At 32.2% G+C, this 25,508-nt stretch overlaps 1 long non-coding RNA gene and 1 pseudogene across 1 annotated transcript; one reads left to right on the top strand and one right to left on the bottom strand.

Moving 5' to 3' along the window:
• Positions 1 to 1,508: 1,508 nt before the first annotated feature.
• On the top strand, positions 1,509 to 3,158 carry LOC120179135 (annotated as a pseudogene).
• Positions 3,159 to 10,980: 7,822 nt separating this feature from the next.
• Positions 10,981 to 24,427, bottom strand: LOC120179157. The gene is made up of 3 exons (XR_005521586.1): positions 24,301 to 24,427; positions 22,550 to 22,554; positions 10,981 to 11,009 (listed from the first exon to the last, which is right to left on the bottom strand). It is a non-coding gene; the product is annotated as an uncharacterized LOC120179157 (long non-coding RNA).
• Positions 24,428 to 25,508: the final 1,081 nt, after the last annotated feature.

The following is a 25,508-nucleotide window of genomic DNA, read 5'->3' on the forward strand; positions in this document are numbered from 1 at the left end:
GAGAGTATAGGCCTGAGAGTGCTTTGATGTGCACGGATGCACATTGGTGGGCGTTGAACTCGCTCTCATGGTCGCGGTCTGTGACAATAATAATTGTTTTTATAAAGATAAATAGAAATAAAATTATATATGAATACAATCAACAAAAAAAAAATAATAAAAATAAAATTTTAAAATAGACATAAAATTTAAATCCATCAATAGATCACATCCTAAGATTAAATTTAAATTTGAATATTATTTTATCTTTTTAAAAATAAATAAATTACTCTCATAATCTCATTAGTTCATCACAATGAGTTGTTTCCGGTTTTTAAATACAGGTAAAAAGATATCGTTGTACTTAAAAAATTAATATGGTCTTCCAATTAATTTTTATACCTATATGGTTTTTTAACTTAGAAAATAAATTTAATCTAACCATTTGACTAATATTTTTTATTATTGACCTTTATGATATTGACATTAAAATTCATAATGTTGATATAACGATTCACGACAATTGTAAACATGACAAATAGACAAAATTATTTTTTTGGTCTTATTCGAGCGCCAAATTAATCTTTTTTAAGTTAAGGAGTTTATTTAATTTTTTTAAATTAAAATTATCTTAAATTATTTTTTAAACTCAATAAAATAAGCAGGTCTCGAATTCAAGTCCTTATTTATACAGAAAATCATTGATGAGAGATTCACCCACCAAAATAGGTGTGAGACCTGGATCGGTATGGATTAATGAAGAAAAAACTCAGGAGGGCAACCAAAAAATAATAAACAATTAAAATTTTAAATTTAAATAATTTTTATATTGAAATTTAATTTAATTAATATTATTGTTAATTTAATACACATAAAAACGTAGTAACTAGTAAACAAATTTAAACATGTAGTATTATTTAATTTATTAATTAAAAGAATCTTAATAATTATCAACAACTTTATATCAAATTGTTAAAAGAAATAGAATTTTCTCACCTCATAAAACAAATGACAAGATTAATAAAAGTGTTAATAAATAAAAGGAAAAAACAAAAAAACTAGGGGTCGTTTTACAGGCAGTATTCAACTCTCGGTCTCAATCTTGGGGGCGGGAAGTAGGCTTTTGCAACTCACCCAAAGAATATTTAATGCTACAAAACATCCTCTCTTTATATTTTCTCACTTGTTATCCATTGTTTTCCTTTGCTTTTCTTTTCTTTTCTAGTATAAAAGCTTTTCGTAGTTGTTCATGGCCCCTGGTTTTGCTATCTTCCCACCATTATATGCCACCTCCTCTCGCTACAGTCTTCCAAAATCTTCACATTTTTCCAAGGTGTTGTTCTTTTTTCAATACCAAGGCTTATCTTCTTGATCCAAACGAATCCATTTCCACCTGTGTTAAAACCATTCAAAGGCTTCACATTTTCTTCTTGCTTCTTTCGTCTTCTTTACTGGGAGGGTTTGGACTTTGGACCGTTTGATCGAAGATTCTTTCTTTTGTTGAATTTTGAATTTCTGGGTTTTAGTTGCACGAAATCAGTGATCTTTGATAATTTTGTGTCAACTTCTAATGTGATGGTGAATGCGGGTGGATTGATGGATCAAAAAAAGGGTATCATGAAGATGAAACATGCGAAGAGCAAGGTGAGATACGTTAAGAAACCGATCAAGAAGAGCTACAATAAAAAAGTTATTTGATTCATGTAGGGAAGTGTTTAAGGGCCCTGGAACTGTTCCTCCTGATTCTGATGTAAACAAACTATGCAGCATTCTGGGTGAGTTTCTTGACTGAATTCATCGCTTGTTTTTGTTCGATTATTTGTTTATAAGAAAAACCCTAGGTTTGGCTTTGTTCGCGTACTATTTTTCCCATGAAAACACTTAACCAAATCAAAGAAACTGCGGTTGAATAGTTAGAATCAATGCAGTCGGTTTCCCTAGGATATTCATAAATGCATGTAATTTCTGGTGCATGAATTTGATCAATTATGTATTTATCATGCACTGTATCCAGATTGCAGGTGGTCTAAATATGCTTAGCTGCCGTCAATCAATCAAAATCCAACAGTACTCTACAAAAACTGGAGCTTTTAACTTTTTAGTTAATAACTTAATCTGCTTTAGCTCACATGTCTTTGTTACTTTTCAACAACATCAAAATGATGTTCCAGACAATATGTATTTATTTATACATTGAACCACAAACTTTTATTTCTCCAAATAATTGACTAACTAAAGCATGCATTACCTTCAATTTGTAGCAGTAAAGCTATAAATATACAAGTACTTGAAATTGAAGTTGGCTTGATTTTATAGATAAAATGCAACCAAAGCATGTGGGGCTTAGCAAAAATATGCAGTTCTTCAAATCCAAGAGTGCGGTGAAAGGAACTCCAAGAGTCGCATATACAGCCATTTACCAATGTGATGAGTTCTCGGTTCGTGTTCTGTCTCGTTTGGAAAACTATTGCCATGGATTTGCTTTACCATATAATAATTTGGATTCGTTTCTGGGTCAGATTTGCGTCTTCTTTCTTCCAGCAAATGCTGTCATCCCTCTCCATAATCATCCAGGGATGACTGTTTTCAGCAAGCTTTTAGTGGGAGAACTGCATATAAAATCTTGTGATTGGGTTGATGATCATCCCAATTCTCAACACCCTATGGCAATGCCATCTAGTTCACAGCGTAAGAATCTGTGATATTTTCTTTCGAATCTGGCAATCCGATCATGCATTCATATAGTGTCGTTGGTTTCAGGGAGATTGGCAAGGTTGAAAGCCGATGGTGTGATAAAAGCGCCATGCGAGACCTCGGTTTTGTATCCGACAACAGGAGGGAATATCCATGAATTCAGAGCCATAACACCATGTGCAGTGCTTGATGTTCTCGGCCCTCCTTACTCTAAACAAGATAATCGTGATTGCTCCTATTACAAAGAATTACCATTCTCACGTAAGTTGAAAGCTTCGAAACCATGCCATGTGTTTGAGATTCAAATACTATAAAAGGAAAAATGAAGAATGAAGATTGACTTTGATTGATTGGATTGTGCAGATGAAGAAGAGAGTGAGAGTGGTGATTTAAAATGGTTGGAAGAAATTGATGTGCCGGATAATTCAGATATGGCTAGAATTGAGTACTTGGGTCCTCAGTTTATTGAATCTACTTTGTTATAAAATAATATTTTTTTAAAAAGTCTCTCAGCTTATATTTGTTTATTTCTTGTGTTCTGAAATTGTAGGAACTAAATACTTTCTTTTAAATATTTATTTTGAAAAAGAAAAGTCTACCTTATTGACATTGTATATTAGAAATAAATAATGATATATGCAAATTTTAAAACTTCACAGAAATATATCAAAATTTTAAAAACCAAACAATCCAATAAATTCGGGGAGTTTATTAATCCAATAAAAATTAATTTCTTCAAAGAAAAAAATAATTATTCAGTTTTGAGCGCCAGAACTCGGGCTAGCCCAAAACTCACCCAAAAACAAATCTCGTCATTGTGCCAACTATTGAACCTTTGTTATGCTCGGGATTCCTCCTACAGGCTGACAAATTTTTTGAATATATCCTCTTGCATTTTTCTTTATATTTTATTGGATTTCAAGCTACGTCCTCTCAATTTGAGAGTTTATCATCCATTCCTTTCTTTCTGGTGTTATACAGGTGCTTTCAAGTTTCTAATATAGTATTTTTGTAGTACACCTTTTCATTAATAGTTTGAGAATGTTTATTATCCATTGCTTTCTCTCTGGCGTTTCTCTTGATCTCTAAGTTTGAATAGGTGTAGTAACATTCTTCAAGTTTGCTTTTATCAGTTGGAATAGTAACCTTCTTCAAGTTTACTTTTATCTTTCTAACCGTTTATAACCATTGTGATGAGTTATAGCTATTGTAAGCTTTAAACACGAGCAATTAAAGTTACATGCACATGAAACTTTGATGAAACTTTCGAAACTTTTACTTAAAAGTATGACCATTGAAGAAAATCAGACCGTTAAAATTGTTTAAGGGGCAAAGTTTTTCCCCATGTTTTAAAAGCTTTAAACACTTTAAACATATTTTAATTAATTCAAAATATTTCATATATATATATATATATATATAACAATTTAGAAAATATATTTTTTCAAATTATTTTGAACTTTGAATTATTTTTGAAATATTTAATTATGCCCAAAATCAATTTGACAAATATTTGTTATATCAAAATATAAGTTCAATATGTTGAGTAAATCGAATGGATGAAATAGCCAAGAGGATGTGAATTGGCAATTAAAACTTTTGCTGGAAGCTTGAGATAAAAATATAAAAATTGAATACAAGAATTTAGAGTGGTTCGACTTTTTCAACCAAAGTCTACTTCCACTACCTTAGCTATCCACACTAAAGATTTCCACAAATTCACTAATTTGTATCTACCTTTAAGGATAATGTGTAACCTTACAACTCCCTCAAGAATTATACCCCAAATTCTTGAGACACTTTTTCAAAGAGAAAATCACAAATTGCAAACTTATAAAATCCTCACTAGAAACGTGTTTGCACAATCCAAGAATAGATAAGAACACTTGAGAAATGAATACAAATAAGTACAAGAAGTGTTCTTTGAAAGCAAAAGGAATATTGAAAAATGTTGACTTTATTTGGCTCAAATTTGTTGTTTTTGACTTTCACTTTTATCTCTTGTCTTCACAAATGACTTGGGATCTTGTTTTTATACTCCCTCATTCAATTCCAACCGTTTGAGTTATTATAGGAGTGAATAGAGCCATTGGGAGGTAGTTTTCCGCATTAAATGATGTCCATAAGCTTGTAGTATCGATACTCGGTCTCTCAGTATTAATACTCCCTGTATTAAATACAAAAATTTGACCGTTGGGAAACTCTAGTATCGATACTGTCACAAGGGTATCAGTACTACTATATTTAGTAGTATCTATATTGTTTATAGTATCAGTACCATTTTAGCATATTGGAATTTTGACGGATTCAAAATCAAAAGGTAGTATCGGTACCACCACTAAGAGTACCGGTACTACTATACTAAGTAGTATCGATACTGTATATAGTATCGGTACCATTTTAGTATTCTGTTTTGACACACTTTTATATAGTATCGGTATTGCCTTAGCAGTATCGGTACTACTTCATCATTTTGGGTTGCAACATCGATATCTGTATCGATACTTGTTGAACAATATCGATAATGTTCTAGTACTATCGGTATTACTATTCTTAAAAATCATTTTTGACTCGATTAAAGTTCGAAACCCTTAGAAAAAAAATATTTCAAAATTATTTCCAATATAGAACTTGTTGAGTTAATCGATTGACGAATATGGCCAAGAGGGGGGTGAATTGGCAATTAAAATTTTGGTGGAAGCTTTTGCAGAAAAGTGAAAGAAATTTTCACAACGATTTAGAGTGGTTCGACATTCTCAACCAAAGTCTACGTCCACTACCATAGCTATCCACATTAAGGATTTTCCACAAATTCACTAATTTGTCTTTGTTTTGAGGACAAAGAGTAACCTTACAAATCCTCAAGAATTATACCCCAAATTCTTGAGAACACTCTCTACCAAAGAGAACAATACAAATTTGCAAACTTACAAGAAAATCCTCACAAGGTAGATTGTTTGCACAATTCTAGAACAAAGAAAAGAACACTCAAGAATGAATACAATTGAGCACAATAAGTGTTCTTGAAAGCAAAATGAATATTGAATGAAAGATAGGCTTGAAATGCTCAAACTTGAGGTTTGATGCTTTCTCTTTGATTCTCTCTTGATTCTAGTTGCTTGATGTTTATTGTTTTTGATCAATGGCTTCTAAGCTTGTTTAAATACACCTTGAATCACTTCTGAACGTTGGGGATGATTAGTGGAGTCAATAGAGCCGTTTAAGTGTGAAAACAATTAATTAAAACAGTTGGGAGCGTCAGTGCATCGATGCATACCCATGGTGCATCGGTGCATCAATGTAAAATTCAAATATTTTGACCGTTGGACCCTTAGTGCATCGGTGCACTAAGAGTGCATCGATGCATCAAGTGTATTCGATGATTTAAAATAGCCAGAGTGTATCGATGCATGGCTGGTGCATCGATGCATCAAATGCATTCGATGCTTTTAATAAAATTCTCAATGCATCGATGCATGGTATGTGCATCGATGCATGAAATGCATTCGATGTTCAATTTAATTCATGGTGCATCGATGCATGGATTGGTGCATCGGTGCATCACTCTGAAAAATTGATTTTAGGCTTGATTTTGGTTCAAAATACTTTGTGAAAATTGTTTCAAAAATATATTAAGTATAAAACACAATTTTACACATTTAGTAAGGTTTGAAATTGATCTTAAAAGACTTGGAGTAATAATTTGATATTCGAGTAATTAAATCGAATATACTTTTAAAAAATCATTTGTAAAATCTTAAAATTCATTTAACTTAATTTGTTATATCGAAACATCAAAATGTTTTTCAACAATCTCCCTCTTTTTGATATAACAAAACTCTTGAGTAATTTTAAGATTTTCTTTGAAAATAAGTTTTGAAATCAATTGAAAAATTACTCCAAATTACTCCCCCTTACTATAACACTTCTCCCCTTTAAAACTTTTAACACTTAACACTTCTCCCCCTTTTTGTTAAATCAAAAAGACTTAAAATCGATTTAAACAAGGTTTTGAAAAACATAGCCAATTGATTAAATATATATATATATATATATATATATATATATATATAGCTTAAGCTGCTAAGATCACAATCAAAAGAGAGATTAGCCATTAGTTTCATAATCAATATTCATAATAAAATGTGAAATGGTAAATTGGTCATATTTCAACTAAAAAATAAATGATGCATATATTGTAACAAACCAAAATATATATGAAATAAAATATCAAACAATCATCCAACAATCAAAGAAAGACAATCCAAAATGTTTTAACAATTCAAGTTCAACCCAAAAACAATCAAAGCAAGATAAGTCTATGCATCCATTGAAGGATCGAGAGGAGGAGGAGGGTAACGAGCTCTCATCTCAAGCGAGAGTGCATCCAAACGATCATTCATATCTTGTTGTCGAGCTCCCAAGGTAGAGAGTTGGAACTCAATGAATGTGAAGTGCGAATCCATGGACGCATACCGTAAATCAAATGTCTCCAAAAACGAACGAAAGTACGGAGGCATTTGTTCTTCTTGTGGAGCTGGTTCCGGTGCAGGCTCATCATCAGGTACATGATCATCGATATCTTGAATAAGATGTGGAAATTCAGGATCATCATCATCAGCCGGAGCCAGAGGAGGAGAAGCACGAGAGGAGCTAGGAGCAGCTCGTGAGGAACTAGCTCCCGGAGTTTGTTTTTCGGGTCTAAAAACCCATTGACCGGTTACCTCGTCTTGTTTCCAATCCGCTTTCTTCAAGGATGTGAGATTGATTTGATTTTCGAGTGGGATAGGATTGTCGAGAGAGACTTCTAGACCAAGTTTGATAAAGAGATTACTAAGAAGACATCCATAAATCAATGTTTCAACATGTTTTGAAGGAACAATGTTTACGATGTCCACTAGTTGACTGAAAATAATGTGGGGCAGATTTATTTTGATTTGATTTTTAATATAATACATCCACCATAAATCCCTAGCACGAAGTGTAGAGTACCTACCTCCGGATGGTCTAAACCACCAAGAGATCATCAAATGGAGAAAACGATCATGATGAGATCGTAGAGTACTAACACTGGAGTTTGGAACATAGGGATATTCCACATTTTTATTTTCATTAAATACACCACTATCATCTAACCCAAATTCGAAAGCTATAGTCTCGGGGTCAATATTAATATATTGGCCTAAAAGATAGGATCTAATGGCTATAGTTCCACATTGAGTTTCATTTTGAATACACACCGTATTGGAACAGAAAATACGGACCAATTGTTGATAGACGATAGGTTTAAGCTGAAATAATTTATCAAACTTCCAAGTTTTATGAGTCGGAAGGTATTCGAAGTCAATATCAACCATGGTTTGAAGCGAAGGAATACGCTCTTCGTGAATTCTATAAGTTTGGAAGGAATTTCTGTACCTACATTACAATTCGTCTCTACGACGCTCAGGCATGTTAAAACAAGATCCTAATAGAGATGAAGGTGAAGGAGGAACGAGATTAGGAGGTTGGTTTTAACGAGAATGACTTGACGAAGTCCTAGGGCGTTTGGGATTAGACATTGTTTAGGAATCGAAAAACGGAATATAACCTGCAAATTGAAACACATGTATGCACAATAATCATTCCCAAAACTCAATTGAGTCCTCAATAATTCAAGGTTCTCTAAAATCGAATCCTAATGGGAAAAGTTTTGAAAACTATAAAATAATATTTCTAAAATCATAATATGTATAGTTTTCATGAAAACAACATAATTAAAAAAATTAATTTCAGATTTTCGATTTTTTTTATTATTTCGAAAATTTACAAATTTATTTAAAATTTATGAGTTTTTAATGAAATTAGTTGTAAAAACCAGTTTGTAATCATCAAACTATCAATGCCCGATATAATGTTCATCCTAGAACTAATCAAAACTAGTCCTAAGATCAAAAATCAATAAAATAGGGTTTTTGAAATATTACCTTGAAAATTTCAGATTTGAGAGGAATTGATGTTGTTTTGCACGATTTGATGATAAATGCAGGATTGGGAGTTGAAAAACTCGAGGATTCCAACAATATTTTGTTGATTTTAAGCAAAAGGAGATTTTAGAGAGAGAGAGGCGAACGACGTGAGTATTTTAGAGTTAGGTTTTGAGAAGATGAAGAAAAATAGGGGTTTTAACTAAAAACCCGACGGATGCATCGATGCATAACCCCGTGCATTGATGCATATTCAAGGCGTGCATCGGTGCATCATCATGATGAATCGATGCACATTCAAAGGGATGCATCGATGCACTGTTAAGTGTATCGATGCATGAAGCACAAAAATGTCAAAAATCTGTTTTAAACACTTAAAATGCTAAATTATTTAGCTCTAGTGGTATTGGCAACTCATATATTGAAAATTAATCATGTTCAATTAATCTTTAAACAATATTTGAACATAAAATTAATTTTCACCAAATAACATAAACTCCCCCTAACTAATAGCAAAGAATGCAATCAAAAATTACCATTATAAGCATTTTTCATTTATTCTTAAAAGTGCTAAAATTATTTTAAATACTAAGTGAAGATAGGTAAGTTAAACCTAATTCTCTCCTGAGTGTCCAAAATCTTTCCTTGTCTAAAGGTTTTGTAAAGATATCCGCTAATTGATGCAAAGTATCAACAAATTCTAGAACTACATCTTCCTTAGTGACATGGTCTCTAATGAAGTGATGTCTTATTTCAATGTGCTTAGTTCTAGAGTGTTGGATGGGATTTTTAGTGAGACAAATAGCACTAGTATTGTCACACTTGATAGGAATGGTACCTACTTCAATTCCATAATCAAAAAGTTATAGTTTCATCCATAAAACTTGTGCACAACAACTACCGACTGAAATGTATTCGACTTCAGTGGTAGAGAATGCAACACAATTTTGCTTATTTGAAAACCAAGAAATCAACATATTTCCAAGGAATTGGCAAGTACCAGAGGTGCTTTTCCTATCTAATTTGCATCCTCCATAATCCGCATCAGAAATGGCATGCATGCTAAAGCTAGAGTCTATATGATACCAAAGTCCTAAGCTATGAGTATCCTTAAGGTATCTAAAGATTCTCTTAACAGCTAGTAAATGTGATTCCTTATGGCATAATTGAAATCTAGTACATAAGCAAACACTAAACATAATGTCTGGTCTACTTGCAGTTAGATAAAGCAAAGAACCAATCATTGACCTATATAATTTAACATCCACACATTTACCTCATTCATCCAAGTCAAGCTTTGTAGAAGAGCTCATTGGAGTGTCATGAAGCTTCCCATTTTCGAGTCCAAACTTCTTGAGCATATATTTGACGTACTTAGCTTGATTGATGAAGATGCCATCTTTTCTTTGCTTGATTTGGAGTCCCAAGAAAAATGAGAGTTCCCACATCATGCTCATTTCGAATTCGCTTTGCATTAGCTTAGAAAATTCTTGGCAAATAACATCATTAGTAGAACCAAATATTATATCATCAACATAAATTTGAACTACTAATAAATCTTTACCTTTATGCTTTAAAAACAATGTAGTGTCAACCTTCCCTTTTGAAAAACCTTTTTCAATTAAAAAAAGTTACAGTCTTTCATACCAAGCTCTAGGAGCTTGTTTTAAACCATAAAGTGCTTTTGTCAATTTAAGAACATGATCCAAAAATTTTGAATCTTCAAAACCTGGAGGTTGTTCCACATACACTTCTTCTTTTATAAAACCATTTAAAAATGCACTTTTAACATCCATTTGATATAGTTTAAATTCATGAAAACATGCAAATGCTAATAACATTCTAATTGCTTCCATCATAGCTACGGGAGCGTATGTTTCATCATAGTCTATGCCCTCTTCTTGAGTATACCCTTGAGCAACAAGTATAGCCTTGTTTCTCACTATATTATTCCTAAATACCCATCTAGTACCTACAATAGATTTACTAGGCCTTTCAACTAATGTCCATACTGTACTTTTCTCAAATTGATTTAATTCTTCTTGCATAACCATAATCCAATGTTCATCTTTTAATGTTTCTTTAATATTCTTAGGCTCTATGCATGAAATAAATGCAACATAATTACAAATATTTCTAAGAGAAGATTGAGTTGTTACCCCTATGGATGGATCACCTATAATCTCACCATCCTTGACATAGTTGTACTCTCTTGGATAAGATACTTCCCTTTCTTCAATGGTTGGATTCTCAAGAGGATCATGAGTTACCTCATCTTTTGTTTCTTCCTTTGATGATGGTTCTTCAACGTCATGTCTAACTTCATTTGTATTTATAATACCTACATCATCATTCACACAAGAATCCTTCCTCGGAAGGGGATTATCATCGAAAATAACATGTATAGACTCTTCTACAACTAAAGTTATTTTATTAAATACTCGATAAGCTTTAGAATTTAAGGAATAACCCAGAAAAATTCCTTCATCACTTTTAGCATCAAATTTGCCAAGGTTTTCTCTATCGTTGTTTAAAACAAAACATTTACATCCAAAAGGATGAAAATAGCTAATGTTAGGCTTTTTATTTTTGAAAATTTCATATGGAGTTTTCTTTAAAATTGGCCTAATCATTACTCGATTTACAACATAACAAGCGGTATTTGTGGCTTCGCTCAAAATATTTTGGCAAATTATTTTCACAAAGCATGGTTCTAGCCATTTCTTCTAAAGTTTGATTTTTCCTCTCAACAAATCCATTTTGTTGAGGGGTTCTAGGTGCTGAAAAATTATGGCTAATACCATTAGAATTACAAAACTCAATAAATCCAAGATTTTCAAATTCAGTGCCATGATCACTCCTAACACTAGTTATAGAGTACCCTTTTTCATTTTGGATTATTTTTGAAAATGTGATGAAATGTTCTAATGCTTCATCTTTAGTACTTAAAAATAGAACCCAAGTATATATAGAATAGTCATCTACCAAGACAAATGCATATTGTTTTCCACCCAAGCTAGTAGTCCTAGTTGGCTCAAAAAGATCTATATGGATCAATTGTAATACTCTACTAGTTGATACGTCATTAATGGATTTAAAATAAACTCGCTTTTGTTTTCCTTTAGCACAAGCATCAAAGATTTTATCATTATCAAATTTAGTTTAGGCAACCCTCGAACCAATTCTCCTTGAACTAACCGTTGTAAAACACTGATGCTAGCATGTCCTAGTCTCCTATGCCATAACCAACTATCATGCTCATCCTTAGCAACTAGGCACAAATTAGTCATTTCTATAGAGTCTAAATGCACCATGTATATGTTTCCTATTCTATGACCAACAAGCATAATCCTATTAGATGCAATGTCAATGACTTTACAACTATTAGTTTCAAATATGACATTGAATCCCTTATCACATAATTACTAATACTCAAGAGATTATGCTTTAATCCATTCACATATAACACATTTTTAATTTGTATGGAAGAGGTATTACCTATTGTACCTATACCTTCAATGTGACCTTTTGAATCATCACCAAAAGTCACTTCTCCTCCATTTTTGGCGTTAAGCTCTATGAACCGGTTTTTGTCCCCGGTCATGTGTCTCGAGCATCCATTATCAAGGTACCATGAATTTAGATTTGTTTCCCGTGCCTTGTAGCAATGCTCCTTTTCCTACAAACATAGATTAATTTTTTATTTTTGGTACCCAAATTCTTTTGGGTCCATATTCATTAGTTTCCAAAATCCTAGTCCCCTTAGGTATCCATTTGTATAGGATATCCTTATCTTTAGTAGTAATGAGCTCTTTAGGAACCCATATACTTCTAACGATTTTTCCATTAGAGGTTCTTTGGGGACCTCTATGATTGTAGTTTTTAAAACTTTTTCTAACAAAGTTGGATTTTGAATTTTCTCCATTTTCAAAACGTCTTGTTCCAACTTTATCAAAAGAAGCTTTAAGATCATTAATTTTCTTTTGATGATCATCATTGACCTTTGAAAGTAAATTTTGCAAATCCAAAATTTTCTTTTCAAACTCTTCTAGTTTGATTTGCAAATCTTTGATTTTACTTTCAAGATCATTGTTGGTTTTGGATATGAGTTTATTTTCATTTTTCAATTTTGAAATATCATTTTTTTTATTTTAAAAACAATTTCTCATAATCCGAAGTCAACCCATTATATTCCTCTAATAGCTCATCATAGGATATATCATCAAAATCAGATGAGTTAGAGGTTACCTTAGAATCTTCCCCGAATTCCATCAAGCACAAGTTTGCTACTTCTTGTTCCTCTTCATCGAAACCTTCTTCATCGCTCCATGTAGCCACATGAGCCTTGTGCTTATTCTTTGATTGACTCTTTCTCTTCAATTGTGGGCAATCATATTTGACATGCCCCGGCTTTTTGCATTCATAGCAAATGATCGGGTCATTCTCTTTTGGTTCATTTTTTAGGCCTTCATTTTATTTGAATTTTCTCCCTCGGTAAGGTCTCATCATTTTTCTGAACCGTTTGGCAAACAATGCCATTTTCTCATCATCGTCATCTTCATCCAAATCACTCTCATCTTTTGTGGATTTGAGAGCAACTCCAATGTTTTTCTTCTTCTTCTTCTCCTTTGGTGTCTCTTCAATCTTATCAAGGTCCACCTCATCTTCAAGCATCATTTCATGAGTGAGGAGTGAACTCATTAGCTCTTCAAGAGTTAAGGACGTTAGGTCCTTAGACTTGATGATTGTCGTCTTCTTTGATTGCCACGATTTTGGAAGGGAGTAGACTAACTTCCTCACAAGCTTTTCATTTGAAATGATCTCTCCATATGATTTGAGACCATTGACAATCATTGAAAATCTATCTGTCATAGCTTTGAAATCTTCATTTGGTTTCATCCTGAAATTTTCATAGCTATGCGTTAGAATACTAATTTTAGATTTCTTTACCTCATCGGTACCTTCACGAGTGACTTGAAGTTTGTCCCATATTTATTTGACGGTTGTACAAGATGAAACTCTTCCGTATTCATCTGGTCCAAGAGCACAAAATATGATATGGATGGCTTTGGAGTTGAGCTGGAACATTTTTGTCTCTCCTTCACTCCACAATCTTGGATGAGTGAGAGGCTTGATGTATCCTTCTTCTACGACATTCCATGTTCCCATTTCACTTGCTTGAATGAAGTACATCATCCTATTTTTCCAATAGGCATAGTTAGCCCCATTGAAGAAATGAGGCTTGTTGACGGGCATCGAATCGAGACCGGAGTTGAAGTTTGAAGTAGAAACTATTGATGACTTTGATTATCGATGTAACTTTTCTCGAATCGACTCAAGAGGCGATTAAACCTTCAAATGATTTAGGCTCTGATACTAATTGTTGAGTTAATCAATTGACGAATATGGCCAAGAGAGGGTGAATTGGCAATTAAAATTTTGGTGGAAGCTTTTGCAGAAAAGTGAAAGAAATTTGCACAGCAATTTAGAGTGGTTCGACTTTCTCAACCAAAGTCTACGTCCACTACCTTAGCTATCCACACTAAGGATTTTCCAAATATTCACTAATTTGTCTTTCTTTTGAGGACAAAGAGTAACCTTACAAACCCTCAAGAATTATACCTCAAATTCTTGAGAACACTCTCTCCCAAAGAGAACAATACAAATTTACAAACTTACAAGGAAATCCTCACAATGTAGATTGTTTGCACAATTCTAGAACAAAGAAAAGAACACTCAAGAATGAATACAATTGAGCATAATAAGTGTTCTTGAAAGCAAAATGAATATTGAATGAAAGATAGGCTTGAAATGCTCAAACTTTAGGTTTGATGCTTTCTCTTTGATTCTCTCTTGATTCTAGTTGGTTTATGTTTCTTGTTTTTGATCAATGGCTTCTAAGCTTGTTTAAATACACCTTGAATCACTTTTGAACGTTGGGATGATTAGTGGAGTCAATAGAGCCGTTTAAGTGTGAAAACAATTAATTAAAATAGTTGGGAGCGTCAGTGCATCGATGCATACCCATGGTGCATCAGTGTAAAATTCAAATATTTTGACCGTTGGACCCTTAGTGCATCGGTGCACTAAGAGTGCATCGATGCATCAAGTGCATTCGATGATTTAAAATAGCCAGAGTCCATCGATGCATGGCTTGTGCATCGATGCATCAAATGCATTCGATGTTTTCATAAAATTCTCAGTGCATCGATGCATGAAATGCATTCCATGTTCAATTTAATTCATGGTGCATCGATGCATGGATTGGTGCATCGGTGCATCACTCTGAAAAATTGATTTTAGGCTTGATTTTGGTTCAAAATACTTTGTGAAAAATGTTTCAAAAATATATTAAGTATAAAACACAATTTTACGCATTTAGTAAGGTTTGAAATTGATCTTAAAAGACTTGGAGTAATAATTTGATATTCGAGTAATTAAATTGAATATACTTTTAAAAAATCATTTGTAAAATCTTAAAATTCATTTAACTTAATTTGTTATATCGAAACATCAAAATGTTTTTTCAACAGAACTCAATTTTTCAGTAGAGTGAGAAGTAAAATTGACCTTTTAACTTTAAAGAATAATTTATATATTTGAATGTCTTAATCGAATATAATCTTAAAATTTGTAAAAACTATTTAACAATTTTTGGTATATCAAAATATCAAAGTGTTTTAAAAAATCTCCCTTTTTTTTATAACAAACATTTAAGAAATTTAAGATTCTCTTGAAAATACTCCCCCTTACTCTAACATTTCTCCCCCTTTTTGTTAAATCAAAAGATAAGTTTTAGAATAAACAACAGAAATAATAAAGCTTTTTCATCATTGCCTAGCTTTGTAGATGAGCTCATAGGAGTGGCTTGGGGTTTCAGATTTTCCAATCTAAACTTGTTGAGCATATCTTTGATGTGTTTTGATTGATTAATGAAGATGTCATCTTTTCTTTGCTTGATTTGGAGCCCCAAGAAAAAAGAAAGCTCCCTCATCACGCTCATCTCAAATTCAACTTACATTAGTTTAGCAAATTATTAACAAATAATGTCATTAGTATAACCAAAAATTATATCATCAACATAAATTTGAACTACTAATAAATCTTTACCTTTACATTTTATAAACAAGGTAGTGTCAACCTTCCCTTTTAAAAACCTTTTTAAATAAGAAAATTTGATAATCTTTCATACCAAACTCTGGAAGCTTGTTTTAAACCATATAAAGCTTTTGTCAATTTGAAAACATGATTTGGAAATTTTGAATCCTCAAAACCAGGAGCACATACACTTCTTCTTTTATAAACCTATTTAAAAAATGAACTTTTAACATCCATTTGAAATAAAGTAAATCCATGATAACATGTAAATGCTAATAACATTCTAATAGCCTCTATCCTAGCTACAGGAGCTAACTTTCATCAAAATCTATTCCCTCTTCTTGAGCAACAAGTTTAGCATTGTTTCTCACCATATTACCACTTTCATCTATTTTATTCCTAAATACCCATTTAGTACCTATAGTAGACTTATTACTAGGCCTTTCAACTAATGTCCACATTTGACTTCTCTCAAATTGATTTAACTGATCTTCCATAGCCATAATCCAATGTTCATCATTTAATGCTTCTTTGATATTCTTAGGCTCTATGCATGAGATAAATGCAACATAACTACAAATGTTTTTAAGAGAATATCTAGTGGTTACCCCTTTGGATATATCGTCCAAAATTTCACCATCCTTGACATATTTTTACTCCCTTGGGTATGTGACTTCCTTTACCTCTAGAGTTAGATTCTTAAAGACATATTGAGTTTCCTCATTATTCACTTCTTTTGATGATGATTCACCAACTTCATTTGGATTTAAGATAAATACATCATCATCAATACAAGAATCATTCCTTGGAAGGGAATTATCATCGAAAACAACATGTATTGACTCTTCTACCACTAGAGTTATTTTATTAAAGACTCAATAAGCTTTAGAATTTAAAGAGAAACCAGGAAAAATCCCTTCATCACTTTTTGCATCAATCTTTCCAAGATTATCTTTGCCATTATTTAAAACAAAACACTTGCATCCAAAGGATGAAAAATAACTAATGTTAGGCTTTTTTATTTATGAAAATTTCATATGGAGTTTTTTTTAAAATAAGCCTAATCATTACTCTATTAATCACATAACAAGCGGTATTTGTGGCTTACGCACAAAAGTATTTTGGCAAATTGTTTTCACAAAGCATGGTCCTAGCCATTTTTTTCTAAAATTCTATTTTTCCTCTCAATAAATCCATTTTGTTGAGGGGTTCTAGAGGCTAAAAAATCATGGATAATTCTATTTGAATTTAAAAAATCATCAAACCCAAGATTTTCAAATTCGGTTCCATGGTCACTCCTAACACTTGAAATAGAGTAACCATTTTCATTTTGGATTATTTTAGAGAAAGTGATGAAATTTTCTAAAGCTTCATCTTTTGTACTTAAGAAAAGAACCCAAGTAAACCTAGAGTAGTCATCAACCAATACAAATGCATATTGTTTTCTACCCAAGCTAGTAGTTCTAATAGGCCCAAAAATATATGTATGGATCAATTATAATACTCTACTAGATGATACATTGTTAATAGGTTTAAAGGAAGTTCTTTTGTGTTTGCCTTTAGTACATGCATCACAAATTTTATTAAGATCAAATTTTATCTTAGGAAAGCCTCTTACAAGATTGATTTGAACAAGTTTCTGTAAAACACTCATGCTAGATGTCCAAGCTTCCTATGCCACAACCAACAACCATGCTCATTTTTAGAAAATGAACATATATTAGACATGTCAATACTATCTAGATGGACCATGTAAATATTTCCTATTCTATGACCAACAAGCATAATCATATTAGATGCAATGTCAACAATTTTACAACCATTTGACTAAAATAAGACATTGTATCCCTTATCACATAATTGAATAATACTAAGAAGTTTATTCTTTAACCCCATTCACATATAAAACATTTTCAATAAGAATGGAAGAGTTGTGACCAATAGAACCAATTCCTTCAATGTAACCTTTTGAGTTGTCACTAAAGGTTACTACTCCTCCACTTTTAGCATTAAGCTCTAAGAACCGGCTCTTATCACTGGTTATGTGTCTTGAGCATTCACTATCAAGGTACCATGAGTTTGAACTTTTGTTTGTTCCTTGTAGCAATGCTCCTCCACCTACAAACATAGATCAAGTTTTTATTTTGGTACCCAGATTTTTTGGGTCCATGGGCATTAGTTCCCAATAATCTAGTCCCTTTAGGTATCCATTTTTCTAGGATACCCTTGTCTTTAGTAGTAACGAGTCATTTAGGGACCCATATACTTCTAACAACTTTCCCATTTGAGCTTCTTTGGGGGCCTCTATGATTGTATGGTCTAAAGCTATTTCTAACATAGTTGGATTTAGAATTGTGTCCTTTTTTCAAAATGATTTGTTCCAACTTTTTAAAAAGAAGCTTTAAGATCATCAAGTTTCTTTTGATGATCATCATGAACCTTTGAAAGTAGGTTGTGCAAGTCATGATTTTTCTTTTCAAACTCTTCTAGTTTGACTTGTATATTCTTGACCTTACTTTCAAGTTCATTGTTGGTCTTGGATAAGAGATCATTTTCATTTTTAAAAGTTTGAAATATTCTTCTTATGTTTTGAAAGTATGATCTCAAATTCCGAGGCCAACTAATCATAAGCCTCTTGCAACTCATCAAATGAATATTCATTTAATGTAGATGAGTTAGAGGTTACCTTAGATTCTCCCTCAATGGCCATGAGACACAAGTTGGCTACCTCTTTCTCCTATTCATTGAAAGACTCATCATCACTCCATGTAGCTACATGTGCCTTGTGTTTCTTGTTGGAGGATCCCTTCTTCTTTAATTGTAAGCATTCAAATTTAACATGCCCCGACTTTTTGTACTAATAGAAAATTATAAGGTCCTTCTCCTTGGATTTATTCTTGAAGCTTTATTTTCTTTGGAGTCTTCTTCCTTTGTTGGACTTCATGAATCTCTTGAATCTTTTGGCAAACATTGTCATTTCTTCATCCTTATCTTCATCATTTGTGTCACTCTCTTCTTGGGTGGATTTGAGAGCAACACCAATGTTTTTCTTCTTTTCCATTTTCTTCATCTTTCTTTTCTTGATCTTCTTCTTCCTTCACCATCATTTCATGAGTAAGCAATGATCCAATGAGGTCATCTAAGGTGAGAGTCTTTATATTATTTGCTTCATCTATGGTGGTCTTCTCGGATTGGCATGACTTGAAGACTATAAATCATCTTTCTAACGAGCTTCTCATTAGGACTATCTTCTCCAAAGCCTTTGAGATTATTGATAATAACACAAAATCGATCGATCATGGATTTAATGTCTTCATCCGGTCTCATCTTGAAGTTTTTTGTAACTATGATTGAGAAGACTAATTTTAGTTTCTCTTACCTCATTTGTTACTTCATGAGTAACTTCATGTTTATCCCATATCCCCTTGGCATTGTAACAAGATGCTACTCTCCTATATTCATCGAGGTTAAGTGCACAAAATAGAATGTGCATTGCCTTTGCATTGAGTTGGAGCAATTTCTTTTCTTATTCACTCCACATCTCCGTTTCTCTAGTTGGAGTAGAGTGAACTTTCAACATGATGCTCCATGCTCCCAAATCACTTTCTTGAATAAAGAGTTTCATCATATTCTTCCAATAGGCATAGTTGGCTCTATTGAAGTATGGAAGCTTGTGGATGGGTTGAGAGTCACTAACAATGTCGAAATTTGATGTAGATGTCATAGATGACTTAGATGACGATTGAACTCCTTTAGGATATTCTCAAGAGGTGATTAAACCTTTCAATGCTTCTAGCTCTGATACCGATTATTGAGTCAATCGAATGGATGAAATAGCCAAGTGGTGGTGAATTGACTATTAAAAATTTTGGTGGAAGCTTGAGATAAAAATATAAAAATTAAACACAAGAATTTAGAGTGGTTCGACTTTATCAACCAAAATCTACATCCACTACCTTAGCTATCCACCCTAAGGATTTCCACAAATTCACTATTTTTCATCTACCTTTGAGGATAAGGTATAACCTTACAATTCTATCAGGAATTATACCACAAATTCTTGGGACATTCTCTCAAAGAGAAAATCACAAATTGCAAACTTATAAAATCCTCACTTGGAATGTGTTTGCACAATTCAAGAACAAATAAGAACACTTGAGAAATGAATACAAATGAGTGAAAGAAGTGTTCTTTGAAAGCAAAAGGAATATTGATAATGTCTAGAAGCTTGTAGTATCGATACTCGGTCTCTCAGTATCGATAGTCCTTGCATTAAATACAAAAATTGGACCGTTGGGAAACTCTAATATTGATACTGTCACAATGGTATCGATACTACTATATTCAGTAGTATCGATATTGTATATAATATCAGTACCATTTTAGTATGTTGGAATTTTGACGGATTCAAAACCAAAAGGTAGTATAGGTACCACCACTAAGAGTATCAGTACTACTATATTAAGTAGTATCGTTATTGTATATAGTATCGGTCCCATTTTAATATTCTATTTTGATACACTTGTATACAGTATCGATACTGCCTTAGTAATATCAGTACTACTTCATCATTTTGGGCTTCAACATCGATATTTGTATCGATACTTCTTGAACAATATCGATATTGTTCTAGTAGTATCGGTACTATTATGGTTAAAAATTATTTTTGACTCGATTAATGTTCGAAATCCGTATAAAAATTATTTCAAAAATATTTTTTCAGTATATGACTCAATTTTTCAATAGAGTGCGAGTAAAATTAACCTTTTTTAACTTTAAAGAATAATTTATATATTTGAATGACTGAATCAAATATAATATTAAAATTTGTAAAAAAATATTTAACAATTTTTTGTATATAAAAATATCAAAGTGTTTTCAACACAATAACTTGTACGACTGATGTGGCACGAGAGAATAAAGGGGGTCAAATCACGAGCGTATGGAGGTTTGAGAGATCATCGAAGGGTGCATGGAGGGACTTAAGTGTCTGCGCGTGCATCAGATGCATGGAAAATCAACGGTTAGTGCTCATGATGGCATTTCGCTCGTTGGATCCCATCAGATCTAACCATTGAGGCTCCTCGACGGTGGTGGAGATGAAAGCCCTTAAGATTAGGGTTGAAATTGAGCCATTAAATCATCCCAAATTCAACGGCTAGATGCACAACGGCTGAAATCGTAAGGGTGAAACCTTAATGTTTCATATTTGGACCTTTGTATCCATTTGATCCAACGGTTGGAACTTCTGGCGGCGCATAAGAAAATTTTATGGTAAAATCCTAAATATGGTGTCTCTTCTAAACCATTAGATTTCCATTTAATCCGACGGTTGGTTATGAGCATGGACCACTCGAGCAGCTAAGGTTTCTTCATTTTTGGACTTGCGGGCTTCTTCACTAGTGGGCCTCTAAATCTAGGTCACTTGTATTTACTTGTAATGTTTGGGCCCGAAAGAAATTGTAAAATAGGGGACAAATACTTTTATTTTTAGGATCTACGACATTTTCTACAGTGAATGAAACTTGTCACGTCGAGGTTACGAGTTCCAATAAAAATATTTTTTATTCAAACTTTTTATGATGTGATAAATTTTAATAAAAAATTATATTTTATTGAATAAAAATATTTTTTATTGTGAAAAGTTTCATGAACACTGTAGAAAATATCGTAGATACCAATATAAACTTCTACTTAACTTATTTTGTCAAATAATTGACCGGTTTACCCTATTGGAGCAAAAAAAACCCTTATTTGTGTATCTTTAGGCTGTAAACAAATATTAATAATAAATGTTAGTCAATTTTATTTAAAATATAGCCTGTATATGCATTTAATCTGGGTCATCTAATAAATATTTGGACCTACATATGACATAATTATATTTACAAGACTATAATATATATACACACACATAAAATATATGCATATACACGCACATAATACATATATACATACACGCATATTCTTAAAAATATTAAACAACACACGCACGAATTAACTTACCTCGGTGGTTATAGGAATCGTTGTTATTTCTAGAGGTCACGAGTTTGAACACCAACGACTACAGCAGAGTAATTAAGCATTTGTGATCAAATGATTGAGAATATTTAAAACATATGCTACTTTGTATTCACCGTAGCTTAATCAAAAACAAAATTATTAAACGACACATTACCCCTAGTCCAAATTAATCAAAGAAAAATAATTAAATATAAATCAAATTAAACTCAATTAGAACTCCGGACAAATCCTACATCAGAATCACCAAAGAAGAGAACCCTGTCTTCATCGATTGATACCATTGTAACCAGTCATATGTGCCAGCTGTTGAGGTCACTGTTGCTGCTGTCAAGGGAGTCAATCAGGCTTGGGCTGGGTTAATGAACCAATTTGGGGCTGTTGGCTAATTTGGGGTTGTTGACTAGTTTGGGAGAATCAATTACTATTTCGGATAACTGAAAAGTACTGAGCTGACCGATGAGCCGATGCTTGAACCTAAAAGATCCCTCAAAATCTCTGTTTTGAAAATCGAATCGGTTAATTCAATCGAGAATCGTTTCTTAGTCCGGTTCAATCTAAACCGGTTAAACCGTTATTAGTGAACAAGCCAGAACCGCTGAACCGTTCGAATCGGACTGGTTGAAAATCGGAAAAAATCGAGATTTTTTTTTTAAATTAAACCAAACAACGTCGTTTGTTAAACGAGCCAAGTCGAACTCAAGTATTGCTGAGCTCGACTCGAACTTGAAAACTTTAAAAGTAAACTCAATTCAACTCAAACTCACAAGCTAAAAATTATCAAGTTCAACTCAAACTCGAAATATAATATTGAAACTTGAACTCAAAAAGGCTTGAACTCAAAAAAAATTAGAAGCTCGATTGAAGCCTAAAATTCGAGCTTGATTGAAGTGAAAGAATAGTTCACTCAATGCTCACCAAAAGGCTCCATGATTTTGAATGCCAAATTACCTCTATTATTTATAGAAGTTAGTTGTGATGCGCTTCTATGTTTCTTAGCAATGTGAGATTGTTTTGTTCTCATATATTTTTACTCTTTAGACTTTTGGGATGCTCTTCTATGTTTCTTAGCCATATGAGATCATTTTTAAAAAAAATAAATCAAACAATATCATTTTGTTATGCTTTTTTAACCCCAAAATTATTTTTTTAATTATAGTTATATAATTATATTTATTATTTAATATGTTTTACCTTAAATATTATGTTGTAGTTAATTTGAATCATTTTGTTTCACTTGATTTTATGGTTTTTAACTTATATATGTTATGACTTGCTTTGAATATGACTTGTGATATAAAAAATTATTTTTTATTAAATATTTTTGGTATTTTTATTTAATTTTTTAAATAATTATGACGTCGTCCGGTTCTTTCGACCGGTCGTACCGGTTCGACCGGTTGAACCAGTGAACCGGTAGCATGACCGGTTCACTAACCGATCCGGTTCTGAAAACCATGCTCAAAATTAAGGTTTGACACAAATGAAGACACTCACTTTTTTGGACACTTAACCCCAAATATTTATATATAAAAGATACCAAAATAATAGTATTTGTATTTTAAAATCAACACATTGAAGTCCTTTTATTTTGTAAATTGAATACACATAAATATTCATGTATAAAAAATTCATCGCAAATTTTAATCTAAAATAATTATAGGACAAAATATTCATAAATATGAATACTTACGCACACTTAAAATAAATCACTTAAATCTTGACCTGATATTCAATTTTTTTTTTCAAAATATTCATTTTGATGATCAAAATTATTATGAGATACTCGATATAAAAATAATTAGTAATAATAGTCGATAACATGTTCAACTAAATGATTTCATAGAAAATCAATCGAACCAAGTAGTCTCTATGGTAAAGAAATTGTTATTATTCTTAAGGATCCGGGTTTGAGCACCATAGATGCCAGGGGTGTTAACGATCAATATCGAAAGATTGAGAGTTTATCTTTGAATATATATTGTCTTGTATTTATCCGAGATTAATAAAAAAAAAATTGAAACCAATTAATATCAAACAAAATAATAATTAACTGAATAGAGTTGGTTTTATTTATTTGTTTGTTAGATTCCTTCAGTTTGTTAGCATAAAACAGAAATATGTTTACATGTGATTTGGGCTATAAAAGCCATACTCATGTATTGGGTTTACCTTTTCAATAGTCTTTTCATTAATAAAAATTTAAAAATATTAGCATTACTTTACTTTTAGTTCTTTTCTATATTCAGTCGTCTATCTCTTGCCTTGTTCCCTCTTTGTTCACCGGTACATTTCCGGCCACTATGGCCGCTTTCTCATATTCTGAAAGATCGTGTTAATCTCAGTGAACAACGTCCATTTTGAGCGTTACACCAATCATAACGATTTTACTCCTAAGATACATGATCAAAACTTTATTTTAATTTTACTAATTTAGTTCTAATTAATGCTAGCATTAAATTTTGAAGTAATACTATTTGCAACAAAACTCAGCTGTTTTGGCACATTCTGTAATTTTGATGAATCGAGGCAATGCAGCCACTCAACTTGTGAGTTATTTATTGTCCCTTTGCTTCCCCTTTGGGTGGGTTCATTGTACATTTCTTCTAATAATGCTTGGAAATTCAAACAACTGATGTAAATAGAACACAAATTAGCACTTCCTTTTCCTTTTTTGTTCATGCCAATTAGGGTTGTAAAATCGGGTAATCGTTCAGGTTTCAGTCAGATTCTGCCAGGTCGGGTAAAATCGGATACAAGTCAAGTCAGGTAAATTTGATGCTTCGACTCGGATCAGGTTGGGTCCAGGTCAAATTAGGTCGGGCCATTTTCAGGTTGATTTAACACCAGATACAGATCGGGTTCAGTTCGATGCCAGTTCAGGTCAAAACAGTTTAGGTCCGGAGCAGTTAAAAAGCATGTTAATTCAGGTTGGATGGACTTCAAGCGGATCTCGATCAGATCGGGTCACATCATTGGCAAATAAAATTCAGGTTGGATCTCTATCAGATACGGATTGAGTTCAAACCTGGTTAATTTTTTTTGGATTAATTATTTTCGTCTTTCGCGAACGTTGAATTTCAATTTGTAATTGTATATGATTTAGAGTAAATTACTAAGAATATAATAATCATGGTTCAATTTTATGAAAAATACAAATTTAAAAATTAAATTGAACAAATATGAAATTACAAATAAAAAATTAAATAAATTAAAAACACACATTGATGAGGGATCAAATCGAAATAATTTTAAATTGTGAGGTTGAAATTAATACAAAAAAATACTAAATTATACCCATTTAAAAGTTATGGGCCAATTAAAAAATAAAAATAAGTAATAAGTATGGGTCAATTTTAGATGCAAATAAAATTTGGAGGACTAAATTGAACAAATATGAAATTACAAATAAAAATTTAAATAAATTAAACAACACACATTGATGAGGGATCAAATCAAAATAATTTTAAATTGTGAGGTTGAAATTAATACAAAAAAGTACTAAATTATACCCATTTAAAAAGTTACGAGCCAATTAAAAAATAGAAATAAGTAACAAGTATGGGTATATTTCAGATGCAAATAAAATTTGGAGCACTAAATTGAACAAATATGAAATTAAAAATAAAAATTTAAATAAATTAAACAACACACATTGATGGGGGATCAAATCGATTGAGGTTGAAATTAATACAAAAAAGTACTAAATTATACACATTTAAAAAGTTATGGGCCAATTAAAAAATAGAA

Source organism: Hibiscus syriacus, unplaced genomic scaffold (assembly GCF_006381635.1).
Source record: "Hibiscus syriacus cultivar Baekdansim isolate YM2019G1 unplaced genomic scaffold, ASM638163v2 tig00112402_pilon, whole genome shotgun sequence".
NCBI classification, from domain to species: Eukaryota; Viridiplantae; Streptophyta; class Magnoliopsida; order Malvales; family Malvaceae; genus Hibiscus; species Hibiscus syriacus.